General features: G+C 42.5%; 1 protein-coding gene across 1 annotated transcript in view; it reads left to right on the top strand.

The window, feature by feature from the left end:
• Positions 1-12116, top strand: part of LOC137347025 (potassium voltage-gated channel subfamily KQT member 4-like) — a 307740-nt gene that overhangs the window by 170294 nt on the left and 125330 nt on the right. The window lies entirely within an intron of this gene.

The following is a 12116-nucleotide window of genomic DNA, read 5'->3' as shown; positions in this document are numbered from 1 at the left end:
TTCAAATTTCTACAATTTGAAAAGAGATCCTATTCTTGCATAGCACAAGATTGACAGAGCCTGTCACACTCTGAATTTCAGCTTCAATTGGTCAGTTAAAGAAGAAGAAAACTCTCGATACATCCAATGTCTAACAAACCCCAGTGTGGCCGGGAAGCATGTCATATCTGTGCATCTGCCGACCAACTCAGTACAGGCCTGGAACTTAGTTGAATGATGCCTGGCCTCTTGTAGTGGTTGGAATACTTGAGCAGTGCTTCAAATGCTCAGTACCAGCTTGCAATGATGGAGGGTCGTAGGAAAATGCTGACTTTTTTTCCTGAATTGCCCTGGTCTTCCTCAGCAGCCACCTAGCACACATGCAGCAGGACAGTTGGGCTTGAAAAGGCCCATTTCCCTTGAACGATGTCCTTCTCCCCACCATCAAATAAATCTGTCTGTCAGTGGCAGTAGCCATTTCAGGTTGCTGGTGCAGGAGAAACATCCCCCCATGAATTCAGCGCAATCTCAGCATTTTAGGAGCATTTGGCCAGAAATAATGTTTAGATACTGAAATGACTTGTCCTAACTAAGGAGCAGTAGTCCCATATCATCCCCATTAAATCCCCTTTGTAAAATTAGAATTAAAACATTGCCTCTTCCACTTTTTATTCCCTGAGCTAAAGCAGGTACTTACCGTAGCCTTCTGACCGCAGTTAAAGATACCACTGTAACTCATAATCTGAATGGCTCATCACAGAGTTTCTTTTGTTATCAATTTCATGGCTATTTTAATGGAACAAATTACAATTGATTTTCATGAAGTTGAAAACAAGACTCAAGCAAACAAGTCAGAAGGAAATCAAAATAGCTTTCAGTTGCAGCCCATTCACTAATAAAAGGTTTAATGTTCTTCTAATTAAACCCCCAAGAAGAAAGCAACTGGAAATTTAAACAGAGTTAAATCATTCTAAAAGTTCAATAGCTGAAATTCCCCGATAGCCACAATCATGGCCATAGCTGTTCTTTTCCAGACTTTTCAAAGTCTGTTTTCCTAATTGTCAATATTCACATTCATAAACAAATTAATCATCCGCTCTAGTCTTGCTCACAGCCTTTTCAGTGTCCAGAATCACAAATAAATATTCCCATGAGATAAATCCTGTACTGCAAAGAAGTCGCAACTCTGATAATTTCACTGTACAATGTTTGCAAGCAAACACTCTTGTCTTTGGATAAAGTTACTTTCTTATTTTAACAGCATATTAAACTAATTAAATTGATCACACAACATATTTGTAGGCTTTATTCTTTAGGATGTAGAGGCTGCTATTGATTGCATCATATAAATGCAACTGGGTCTTTTGGGACAGTTAGTAGCAATGTCTGGGCTTGGTTGTTATTTTCCCTCTTCCACTGCTTAGTCAAATAACATGTTAAAATTTTCTCACAAGTTTCTCATGAATTATAGTTATTTGGGAAAGTAGGTAAAGGGCTTTGAGTGTCATGGAAACAAAGTGAAGCAAGAATCAGCACCTTCAGCAAGGAGGCCCTATCCACCCAATATGTCAATGCTCACCCTAAGCTAAAGATTAAGGCCCCAACTTACTAGAATCTGCCTGCAGGCTGAAGAACAGTGGAGCAGAACCCTACTTGCTCAAATCCCAAGCCAAAGATATAGTTACCTAACCAGGGTGAGAGCATCATGCCTGCAAGCATGCTTTAGTGGTGCCTGCCAGAAGATGAAGGGACCTACAACTGTTCGTCAGACATGTACCGGGCTCTTCTGGGCTAAGGCATAAACCTGAAAAGAAAAACTCTTTGCCCCCTATGGACCCACACAGCCTTCAGAGTAGCAATACTTTACTCTGAAGATTCAATGGCCTCACTCTGGAATCAGTTACCTTACTCTATTAAAGGATTGGAGCCTTCACTAGGCCCATAATGAAAGCTATGATGCCTGCTCTCAGCTCTCAGCATGTGTGAGTTCCATTGGACCTGTTGGAGGTGCACTGGGTGTAACTCCTCCCATACACAACCCATTGATATGAGGAAACGGGAAGAAGATCCACCCACCAGAAGGCCAGTGCCAAATGAAATGGAATTCCCATCTTGAACTTCCTGGACCCCTCAACAGAAGTTAGTCTTTCTATCCTCTCTGCAGGAATTTCAGGACCAAATATTCTCTGAGGATTAAGCACCTTTCCTGTGGAATCCTGAAATTTGTACAGATAAAACCAGAATTTCCCCTCAGCCAGCACCATTAGTATGGCAGAGCAGGACCCCCTACTTGCTCCACACAGCCTATCTCAGTTACCAGTCTGTTACAGTTAAATATTTCCAGCAGGTGTCTATTTATGGAGCAGCTAGGCACCTCCTCTTCACAGAATCATTACAGTACAGAAGGAAGCCATTCAGCCCATCGTGGCTGTGCCAGCTCTCCGAAAGAACATTTTACCTAGTGCCACTCCCTGCATTCTCCCTGTAGCCTTGTACATTCCTACTTTTCAGATAACAATCCAATTTCCCATTGAATGCCTTGATTAAATCTGCCTGCACCATATTCTCAGGCTGTACATTCCAGATCCTCACCACTCACTGTATGAAAAATTTCTCCTCATGTCGCCATTGCTTCTTATGCCAATTACCTTAAATCTGTGCCCCCTTGTTCTCGATTCTTCCACCAATGGGAACAGTTTTTCTCTATCTACTCTGTCCAGACCCCTCATGATTTTGAATACCTCTATCAAATCACCTGTCAACCTTCTCTTCAAGGAAAACTGTCCCAACTTCTCTAATTTATCCACGTAACTGAAATTCCTCATCCCCAGAACCATTCTTGTGAATCTTTTCTGCACTCTAATGACTTCACATCAAATGGAATTCAATCTGGGGAAGTGTCAGGTGATGCATTTGGGGAGGTCAAACAAGGCAAAGGAATACACAATTAATGGGAAAATACTGAGAAGTGCAGAGGAAGTGAGGGACCTTGGAGTGAATGTCCACAGATCCCTGAAGGTAGCAGGACAGGTCGATAAGGTGGTTAAGAAGGCATATGGAATCCTTTCCTTTATGAGCCAAGGTATAGAATATAAGAGCAGGGAGGTTATGCTGGAACTGTATAGCTCATCGGTTAGGCCACAACTTGAGTACTGAGTGCAGCTCTGATCACCTCATTACAGAAAGGTACAGAGGGTACAAAGGACAATTACGAGGATGTTGCCAGGACTGGAAAAATGCAGCTATGAGGAAAGATTGGATAGGCTGGCGTTGGTCTCCTTGGAACAGAGAAGGCTGAGGGGAGATTTGATTGAGATGTACAAAATTGTTAGGGGCCTGGATAGAGTGGAGGTGAAGGGTCTTAGCAGAGACGAGGGGGCATAGATTTAAAGTGATTGGTAGAAAAATTAGAAGGGAGATGAGGAAAAGCTTTTTCACCCAGAGGGTGGTGGGTGTCTGGAACTCACTGTCTGAAAGTGTAGTTGAAGCAAAGGCCCTCAACTCATTTACGAGTCCGGATATGCAGCTCAAGTACCATAATTTGCAGGGCTACAGACCAAATGCTGGAAGGTGGGATTAGAATGGGTGGATCGTTTTTTGGCTGAATCAGACGTGATGGGCCAGATGGCCTCTTTCTGTGCCTTAAGCTTTCTATGATCCTATGATTCTATCTTTCCTAAAGTGTGGCGCCCAGAACTGGACACAATACTCTAGTTGAGGCTGAACTACTGTTACATAGAACATAGAACATTACAGCGCAGTACAGGCCCTTCGGCCCTCGATGTTGCGCCGACCTGTGAAATCATCTGACCTACACTATTCCATTTTCATCCATACGTCTATCCAATGACCACTTAAATGCCCTTAAAGTTGGCGAGTCTACTACTGTTGCAGGCAGGGCGTTCCATGCCCCTACTACTCTCTGAGTAAAGAAACTACCTCTGACATCTGTCCTATATCTATCACCCCTCAACTTAAAGCTATGTCCCCTCTTGTTTGCCATCACCATCCGAGGAAAAAGACTCTCACTATCCACCCTATCTAACCCTATGACTATCTTATATGTCTCTATTAAGTCACCTCTCCTCCTCCTTCTCTCTAACGAAAATAACCTCAAGTCCCTCAGCCTTTCCTCGTAAGACCTTCCTTCCACACGTTTAACATTACTTCCTTGCTTTTCTACTTTAAGCTTCAATTAATGAAGCCTAGGATACTGTAAGCTCTAATAACCACTCTCCTGCCACCTTCAATGATTTATGCATATATACACCCAGGTACTTCTGCTCCTGCACCCCTTTTAGAATTGCACCCTTTATTTTATATTGTATCTCCACATTCTTCCTACTAAAATGAATCACTTCACACTTAGGAACATAGGAGCAGGAATAGGCCATTCATCCATCAAGCCTGCTCTGCCATTCAATACAATCATGGCTGATCTTCCACTTCAAAGCCTTTTTCCCACACTATCCTCATATCCCCTTATGCCATTTGTATTTAGAAATCTGTCAATCTCTGCTTTAAACATACTCAATGACTGAGCTTCCACAGCTTTCTGGGGTAGAGAATTCCAAAGATTCACAACCCTCTGAGTAAAGAAATTTCTCCTCATCTCTGTTCGAAGTGGCTTCCCCATTATTTTGAAATTGTGTCCCTTGGTTCTAGACTCCCCAACCAGGAGAAACATCTTACCTGCATCTACCCTGTCTATCCCTTCAAGTATTTTGTAGGTTTCAATGAGATCACCTCTCATTCTTCGAAACTCTTGAAAATACAGGCCCAGTTTCCCCAGTGTCTCTTCATAGGACAGTCCCGTCATCCCGGGAACAAGTGTGGTGAACCTTCGTTGCACTCCCTCTATGGAAATAATATCCTTCCTAAGGTAAGAGGACCAAAACTGCACACAGTACTCCAAGTGCGGTCTAACCAAGGTTCTATACAATTGAAGCAAGACTTCACTACTCCTGTACTCAAATCCTCTTACGATAAAGGCTAACATACCATTAGCCTTCTTAATTGCTTGCTGCACCTGCATGTTAGCTTTCAGTGACTTATTGATGAGGACACCCAGGTCCCTTTGTACATCTACACTTTCTAATCTCTTACCATTTAAGAAATACTCTGCACATGTTTTCCTCCTACCAAAGTGGATAACCTCACATTTTTCCACATTATATTCCATCTGCCACGTTCTTACCCACCCATTAAGTCTGTCCAAATCTCCTTGAAGCCATTTTGCATCTTCCTCACAACATTTCTCTGCATTGAATTTCATGTTCCATTTGTCTGCCCATTGCACCAACTTGTCGATGTCCTTTTGAAGCTCTACACTATCCTCCTCATAGTTCACAATGTTTCTAAGTTTCATATCATCTACAAATTTTGAAATTGTACCCTGTACACCAAGGTATAGTATATATCAGGAAAAACAAGGGTCCTAACACTGACCCTTGGGGAACTCCACTACAAACCTTCCTCCAGTCCGAAAAACTTCCATTAACCACTGCTCTCTGTTTCCTGTCTCAGCCAATGTCATATCGATGAACATCTGTTGCGACTGTCCCATTTATTCCATGAGCTATAATTTTGTTCACAAGACTGTTGTGTGGCGCTGTATCATTTGCCTTTTGGAAGTTCATGTACACCAATTCCCTCATCAACATTCTCTATTACCTCATCAAAAAACTCAAGCAAGTTAGTTAAACATGATTTGCCCTTCACAAATCTGTGCTCTTGGTAGATAAAGGGCATGGAAACGCTCAGTGATTAACTGCAGTAGGGAAACCCTGGCCTTTTAAATTTGGAATTACCAGATACTCTTAACATCACTAACTGTGAGTGATATACAGGCATCCCTTATGTCCAGCTTTGCCAGAGAGCAAGCGTTGGGAATTATATGACCTAATTTCCGCACTTACATGACATCATAATACACTTCCCCATTTGTAGGTGAGCTGAAATTTGGATGGATGAAAAATAGGGCAGGGTCTCAGCATAGCCAAGTCTAGCCTCAACTCACATTCATGCCAGATTACATTTCAACATCAGAAGGAATTTGGAACCATGTTCTCTACGCATGTTGCTGCACAGGCTGGTGCTTGGTGCTAGATCCTATGGACCAATGGGTAACTGACATTCTATTGCGATAGGAAATATTCCTACAGATTGGAGGGTAGCTAATGTAACCCCACTATTTAAAAAGGGAGGTAGAGAGAAAGCAGGGAATTATAGACCAGTCAGCCTGACGTCAATAGTGGGGGAAATTCTAGAGTCCATTATGAAAGATTTTATAGCAGAGCACTTGGAGAACAGTGGTAGAATCGGACAGAGTCAGCATGGATTTACGAAAGGGAAATCATGCTTGACAAATCTACCAGAATCCTTCGAGGATGTAACTCGTAGAGTTGATGAGGGGCAGCCAGTGGATGTGGTTTATTTGGACTTTCAGAAGGCATTCGACAATGTCCCACATTAGAGATTAGTGTGTAAAATTAAAGCACATGGGATTGGGGGTAGTGTATTGCAATGGATAGAAAATTGGTTGGCAGTCAGGAAACAAAGAGTAGGGATTTTTCCAAAAGGCAGGCAGTGACTAGTGGAGTACCGCAGGGATCGGTGCTAGGACCCCAGCTATTCACAATATATATTAATGATTTAGATGAGGGAACTAAATGTAATATCTCCAAATTTGCAGATGACACAAAACTGGGTGGGTGGGTGAGTTGTGAGGAGGATGCAGAGAGGCTTCAGGGTGATTTGGACAAGTTGAGTGAGCGGGCTAATGCATGGCAGATGCAGTATAATGTGGATAAATGTGAGGTTATCCAATTTGGTAGCAAAAACAGGAAGGCAGATTATTATCTGAATGGCTATAAACTGAGAGGGGAATGTGCAGCGAGACCTGGGTGTTCTCTTAGACCAGTCACTGAAGGTAAGCATGCAGGTGCAACAGGCAGTAAAAAAGGCAAATGGTATGTTGGCCTTCATAGCGAGAGGATTCGAGTACAGAAGCAGGGATATCTTGCTGCAATTATACAGGGCCTTGGTGAGGCCACACCTGGAATATTGTGTGCAGTTTTGGTCTCCTTATCTGAGGAAGGATGTTCTTGCTATAGAGGGAGTGCAGCGAAGGTTTACCAGACTGATTCCTGGGATGGCGGGACTGACGTATGAGGAGAGATCGAGTCAGTTAGGATTATATTCGCTGGAGTTCAGAAGAGTGAGGGGGGATCTCATAGAAACCTATAAAATTGACAGGATAGATGCAGGGAGGATGCTCCCGATGGTGGGGGAGTCCAGAACTAGGGGTCATAGTCTAAGGATACGGGGTAAACCTTTCGGGACTGAGATGAGGAGAAATTTCTTCATCCAGAGAACGGTGAGCCTGTGGAATCCGCTACCATAGAAAGCAGTTGAGGCTAAAACATTGAATGTTTTCAAAAAGGAGTTAGATATAGCTCTTGGGTCTAAAGGGATCAAAGGGTATGGGGTGAAAGCAGGAACAGGCTACTGAGTTGGATGATCAGCCATGATCATAATGAATGGTGGAGCAGGCTTGAAGGGCCAAATGGCCTACTCCTGCTCCTATTTTCTATGTTTCTGTTCTAGCTCCCTGAATTGGGAAATCTATCAAAATAATTATCATGCTGACAATATCTGGAATAGAACTCTAAAAGACAGTTCGTCCTTGTTACAGGTCTTCATGTATCACTCTCTGTCCACACAAACAAATATATAAAACTGCTATGAATTTCAAATACAAGACCTAACAGATTAGTGTGTCCAAGCATTTGCCTTTCAAGGGCCACATATAAATATAATTTCATGTTACCATTAATTTGTTGCCAACACTAATAGATCTTAGTGCCCACTTTCAGGTTTTATCCACCAATAAGGCAACAACAATAAAAATAACCCTTTCCAAACCTCAAGGCTCATGAAATTCAAGCAGCCTAATCCAGCAGATAGGAAATATAGGTACAAATAGACCTGACGTTCAAAGTCTTAGGGGCTAGAATCCTGGAGTGAATGTTGCGACACCCCTGAGCTAAGTGCATTTTTGATTTGCATAAGAATGTAATTATCAACCATTGTCACAAACGTTACATCGGAGTCTATAATGATCCTGCAATTTTCTTTAAAGTTCTGAAACAGCGAAAAAAAGAAGTTCTTGTATATATTTGAGTGGTCATGTGGTTTAAATGGAAAATACATTCTAATTAAAGGCTATAATTGCACTGTGGAGCTTGATCTACAAGTTGATATTAAGCCCTAGTGCTCACCCTGTGAGACTGTACTGGGGCTTTGCTGCACTGTGCCATCTGCATAGCTCCATCCCAATAATTACGTGGTGTTACTGTCTCCTTGACTTTCTCCTATGTTATGTGCTCAGTGTGACTAAACATTTTTTCTACTTTCAGTCCAGCCTTTGCTGCATGAGAAGCTCCTTCCTGAATTGTTCTATTATTCAACTGAAGGTCCTATTATTCCTTTTCTATACCCCTTCTCACTCTCACCCTATTCCCCAACTTCCCTTACACTCCCCGTCAGCTTTGATTTTTGTGTAGGGCCACTTTTAACTTTCTTCAGGTCCAATCAGCAGTAGTATGTGTTACAGCTGTGTTACATTATTACAGCTGTCACTTTTAGTGATCTGAATATCAATCATAATTGCACATGGCACTGTTTGATGATCACTTCCCTTTCATTCCCCAGAGAGAGGGACAACGTCTGTGTTTGGTGGAACCATTGACTAGTCTTATGTTTTGGGGCCTGTTCCCTGGAATTACATCTATTGGCTAAACATCGTCCAAGAGCATAAGGAAGGGACCACTTTTTCCAACAATAAGTTAGGTTGATGATGGTGAAGAGAATTCAATCCAACAAAAATGTCCCAAAATGCATCTAAGTGCCTACAGGGGACAAACATTTAATCTCTTGGTGGTGGATAATTGGTACAAATGTGCCCCAGCAGGAAGTTATGATTTCAAAATTGGTTGAAGGAGCATGTCTATTCTTTTGCTTTCCTGTATTATTTTACAGCTTGCTCAAATAGCCTATCTCTTTTTCCTCCTGATTAAATATCTTGGCCCGTGAAAGAGTAGAACAATGATTGACTTACTGAGAAGGGTGTACAGCACCATATCATGCAATGCCCATGTCTAATATTGCAGTGAATACCTCCTGATTGCAAAGTTAAGGACTAAAGCAAATTAGTGGTGATCTGATAATACCATTTAGCTCCAATAGTTACTTTAGGTGATGGAGAGGTTTGTGGGTGGAGGTTGCAGTTAAAATAATTCCACATGGAATTTAATTCTGTCTTTGTGAGATCACTCATGGACTTGTCAACTTCAATGTCCCCATTCTGTCTCTCTCCCCATCTTTCTATCTCTCCCCATCTCTCTCTCTCTTTACCTCTTTTTCCACTTCACCTTGTGGCTGTGCTCATTTTACTGCATGATTGGAAGATAATTTATGATCTGTTGGCTCTTTTCCTTGTTTTTCCAAGATAGAAACTGTTCTGGGAAAACAGGGAAGATGTGCCAGTCTCAGATTAGATCACTTCACAAAGGTTAAATAGTATTTGTCTCCTACCTGTCAGCTCTACTTCACCAAATGCTTTGCAAAGCACCAAACAAGCACGACTCACTCTGAATGCTTTCACTGATATGCTCACATAAACCCCAGAATCTGAGAAGCTAATAATTTAGTTTATATTTTTTATTTCTTTTTTTACGGATTAAAGTGACAGTATCTTCTTTCTGGATTCTGCAAACTTTGGATAAGAGCTACTTTAGAATTAGAATTAAAAATTGCTGAACTCAACCCATCTCATTCAGCCTGTCAGGGTACTTCTGACCCTGTTGCAATTGCTTGGCAGCATAAGAATTCTCAGTTAGTGGTAGGAGACGTGCCTCTAGTTCACAAAGACGCTGTATAGCGCCTTTCCTTAAGCCTCCAGATTAATTTTCACCCCCCCCCCAACCCACCACTCTCCTAACTCCCCCATGACAGTAAGGCAACTTCTTTCTGGAACTCTTAACTGTGTCAGTCTATAACTAGACACAAGTAGGCATACATGACCAGCTCCCTTGTGGGAGGATATATTTGGAAGCACCTACAAATAACTCAACATGACCAGAAATTCCCCATTCAGGAAAAGGCAACAGCAAGTCCATTCTGTGATACAGCGACTGCACCAGTAGCCTGACCCACAGTGTCACAGGCTATCTGTGTGGCTGAAGGCAGGAGATGAATGAGATTCTCTTTTCAGCATCCTTATTCTTGCCTGCTTCCCTTATTTGCCCAAATCCCTTCCTAAACTTGCCATGTTTTTTTTGATTTGTAATGCCCATCAGTGACTGCGCACCCAGCACAGATTATTGGATTCTAGTGAACCAGTCCATATTTTTTTCTGCACCATAGGTTTGGGTCAAAAAAGCAGCATCAGAACACTCCTGTGATGCTTCCTTTACATGGTGTCAGAGCTAATGCCAATGTACATCAACACTCGGAATTCCACTTGTGTTGTTGGACAATTGCAACATTGAAGTACACAGAAAGATCTGCTCAGGTGGGCCGGATTCACTTTTTCCTCTGTGCCCACATATCAAATGGAGCCTACTCTTCTGCACTGGAAAGATTTGATTGGGTGTTGTGGGAATGGAATGATTTTCCATTTCTCCTGAACCTGTGTCCAGGTTTTTTGTTTAAGGTTGTACTTTTTGTTCACTCAATGTCTCAGTGCCAGCTAGTGTGGTACTGAGCGATTCCAGGAAGATTGCAGGTTTCATTTCTGGTCATCTGTTGGGATGGCACAGTGGGGGGTACAACTGACCAAAAAGCCCTGCACTAGGGAAGGGGAAAACCAACCAGGAGTTTAGCTCCTCAGGGTCTACCCAATGACCTTTGCTGGAAACTATGGGTAACAAGAGAATTGGGCTCAGTTGTGAAGCCCTCAGTGTTTGATGATGAGGACGGGCCAGTTACATAAAATACTGGAGGGTAGCTGGCAGCTGTGGAACCATCCAATAGCAAAAGTCAGCATCTTTAGAAGAGGAGGGAAGAAACCTGGGGAATAGAACGTTGCGTTCAGATGCTTATTCCTGCAGATAGAGTCTGGTCCCCACCACAGTTCAGTGATGGAATCTGATATCTAATGCATATCATTGTTGAGATTCTTCACATCAACAACAATAACATCAACAACTTGTATTTATATACCTCCTTTAACATAGTAACAGATCCCAAGGTACTTCCCAGGAACATTGGCAAACAAAATTTGACACTGAGTCGCATAGATATTAAGGCACATGACCCAAAGCTTGGTCAAAGAGCTTGATTTAAGAAGCATTTTAAAGGAGAAAAGAGTCGTAAAGAGGGTGTGAAGTTTAGGCAAAAAATTCCAGAGCTTGGGCCTTGGCAGCTGAAGACATGACTGCCAATGGTGGAGCAATTAAAATCAGAGATGCTGAAGAGGCTGGAATTGGAGGAGCATGCATATCTCAGAGGGCTGTAAGGCTGGAGGAGATTCCAGAAATAGGGAGGAGTGAGGCCATGGACAGATTTGAAAACAAGGATGAGGATTTTAAATCGAGGCGTTGCTTAACTGGAAGCCAACATAGGTCAGTGAGAACAGCGGTGATGGGTGAACGGGACTTCGTGTTAGGACACAGGCAGCAGAGTTTTGGATGGCATCAAGTTTATGGAGGGCAGAACATGGGGGTCTGACAAGGAGTGCATTGGAATAGTAAAGTCTAGAGATAACAATTAATGAGGGTTTCAGCAGCAGGTGAGCTGAGGCAGGACCGCGTTGGACAATATTACAGAGGTGGAAATAGGTGGTTTTATGACGGCACGGATATGTGGTTGGACCCCCACCTCTGGGTCAAATATGATACCAAGGTTGTGAACAGTCTGGAGTCGGTGGCTCGGGAACAGAGTTTGGGCAGCAACTGAAGACAATGGCTTCAGTCTTCTCAATATTTAGATGGAGGAAATTTCTGTTCATCCAGTACTGGATGTCAGAAAAACTGTCTGACAATTTAGAGTTGTCCCCTCCTCTAGTGCAAAATATTGGTCATGGGGCCTTCTTTTACTAGAATATATGGAAAAGATGTCTCCAGAGCTGGGAG

Source organism: Heterodontus francisci, chromosome 31, assembly GCF_036365525.1.
Source record: "Heterodontus francisci isolate sHetFra1 chromosome 31, sHetFra1.hap1, whole genome shotgun sequence".
NCBI lineage: Eukaryota > Metazoa > Chordata > Chondrichthyes > Heterodontiformes > Heterodontidae > Heterodontus > Heterodontus francisci.
The sequence above is the reverse complement of the archived record's forward strand: the minus strand, read 5'-3'. Positions and strand labels throughout refer to the sequence as shown.